This window comes from Schistocerca piceifrons, unplaced genomic scaffold (genome assembly GCF_021461385.2).
Source record: "Schistocerca piceifrons isolate TAMUIC-IGC-003096 unplaced genomic scaffold, iqSchPice1.1 HiC_scaffold_496, whole genome shotgun sequence".
NCBI lineage: Eukaryota > Metazoa > Arthropoda > Insecta > Orthoptera > Acrididae > Schistocerca > Schistocerca piceifrons.
In genome coordinates, this window is record NW_025728729.1 from 80,001 (window position 1) to 82,500 (window position 2,500).

General features: G+C 57.9%; 1 non-coding gene across 1 annotated transcript in view; it reads right to left on the reverse strand.

The window, feature by feature from the left end:
• LOC124752946 overlaps positions 1-559 on the reverse strand; it is a 1,909-nt gene extending 1,350 nt beyond the window's left edge. Inside the window, exon 1 of the ribosomal RNA XR_007012290.1 lies at positions 1-559. This exon is cut by the window's left edge and continues 1,350 nt beyond it. This is a non-coding gene — a ribosomal RNA (small subunit ribosomal RNA).
• Between the last annotated feature and the right edge of the window lie 1,941 nt (positions 560-2,500).

The following is a 2,500-nucleotide window of genomic DNA, read 5'->3' on the forward strand; positions in this document are numbered from 1 at the left end:
TACTCGTTAAAGGATTTAAAGTGTACTCATTCCGATTACGGGGCCTCGGATGAGTCCCGTATCGTTATTTTTCGTCACTACCTCCCCGTGCCGGGAGTGGGTAATTTGCGCGCCTGCTGCCTTCCTTGGATGTGGTAGCCGTTTCTCAGGCTCCCTCTCCGGAATCGAACCCTGATTCCCCGTTACCCGTTACAACCATGGTAGGCGCAGAACCTACCATCGACAGTTGATAAGGCAGACATTTGAAAGATGCGTCGCCGGTACGAGGACCGTGCGATCAGCCCAAAGTTATTCAGAGTCACCAAGGCAAACGGACCGGACGAGCCGACCGATTGGTTTTGATCTAATAAAAGCGTCCCTTCCATCTCTGGTCGGGACTCTGTTTGCATGTATTAGCTCTAGAATTACCACAGTTATCCAAGTAACGTGGGTACGATCTAAGGAACCATAACTGATTTAATGAGCCATTCGCGGTTTCACCTTAATGCGGCTTGTACTGAGACATGCATGGCTTAATCTTTGAGACAAGCATATGACTACTGGCAGGATCAACCAGGGAGCTGCGTCAACTAGAGCTGAGCAGCCGGCCGCCCGGGAGTGTGTCCCGGGGGCCCGCGCGAACACGCAAGCGTCCGCTCAATCATTCTGCAAACAGGAGGAGGCTGAGCTCCCCTGCACAATACACCTCGAAACCCTCTCAGGTCCCGGCGGCGCGCAGCGCCGTCCCAAGTACTTGGTCGGGTTCGAGAGAGGCGCAATCGCCCGGAGTTAGGCGAGTAGACGCTTTCGGTGCGACCACCCGTGCTCCCAACTGAGCTTGCCGCTGCCGACAGAGGCCCGGGAGCGTGCTGTCGTGGCATTGCCGGCGGGAGACAACACGCGCCACCTACGGTGACCGGCAGCTCCAACGCCAGCGCCACAGAAGGACAAAAGCCCCACTTGGGTGCCGAAGCGAACTCTCCCAGCACAGCGCACGCGCCAACACATCCGCACAGCTGCGATACAAACCACCAGCGAGAACCGCTGGGGCGACCGAGCAGCAGACGGCGTCGCGGCGCCGAGCGCCGGGCGGCAGCGCATCCTCAACGCACACAGTCCTCAATCGGACCAGCACACTGAAGATGTCCACCGCGCTTCGCACCGGGCCCGCGAGGACCTACTTTGGCCGCACGGCGCCGCGCGCAGGGTGCGCCGGCGCGCAGCTGCGACGCCTGCCGCGTCCGTCGGCCGGCGCGCCTGCCACTGGCCGCCCCCACCAGCCGGCTGTAGCGCGTGCGCCCACGCACCGCGCGGCCAGCACGCCGGGAGGCGCCCCCTCACCGGCCGGGGACGGTCCCACCCAGCCACCGCCGCGTATCGCTTCACACCCAGATGCCGTTCAGTTTCGTCGGCATGGTGGGTATCGCTGGAACAACCGGTTAGTACCTCAACCTATCGTCGCCATCACCGATTCACCCCTAGCGAGAACAACCGCACCACAACAGGTTACCATTTGTTCATTTGCGTAACTTCACCAGAAAACGCAGGCGTCCATCGCCATTTGCAACTTCCACGATTATTGCATGCCTGTGTCAGGTGTCACGCCACACTACGTCTGCCCACATACACGCAACAAAATGTGCACGCCTAGACAATACGTGGAAGGTGGCCCCCGTACGTATGCGATGTCCATTGCTCGAACGACTGTCAACCGGCCTCTGTAGCATGTCGCAGATATGGAACGCGGTGCACCATGCCATCACGGTGTGTGAGGAGAGACGACTAGGTCCGAATACATCAACAGACAGCTCATGCTGATCGCCATCCACGGCGTCCGTTCCTCCCACACGTCTCTATGGCGTACCACACTGCAATCCAGCTCTCATAGGGAGACGACACGTAGCTGCGTGCACAATATTTGCACTGTATGGTCCGCCGTTTTTGGGCGCAGTCGTTGTACGGTCACACATGTGCCACGATGTATCATTCAGTACATAAGGACGAATGTGCAGTACAGATTGTGGTTTACGCGTACGACATTAGCGGACAGTTGACACAGGCCGCACCACAACGTAGCCTGAGTACGTCGCATGCGGAGGGCATTGAACATGCAAAGTTCTCACCAACCAGCTTGCGAAGGCAGGGGGCAAGGTGGGGACGTGGGGAGGGGCGGCATGTACGTCCTGCTGCCATCCACATTACAGTGTACAGCAGGAGCATGTGGAAAGTGAGCAAGACTTGCAAGGTGTTTAACATGAAGCGATACACAGGGGAGCGGGGAGTGCGAGTAGCGAACTATATTGCGAGGGTTGCGGGTGGGCAACACTACACTAATTGAACGAGTCGTATAACAATTACAGAGCAGGTTTAGGCGACAACGTGGGTTACGTTAGGCGACAACGTGGGTTAGGTTAAGGCACGACGTGGGTTAGGTTAAGGCACGACATGGGTTAGGTTAAGGCACGACATGGGTTAGGTTAAGGCACGACATGGGTTAGGTTAAGGCACGACATGGGTTAGG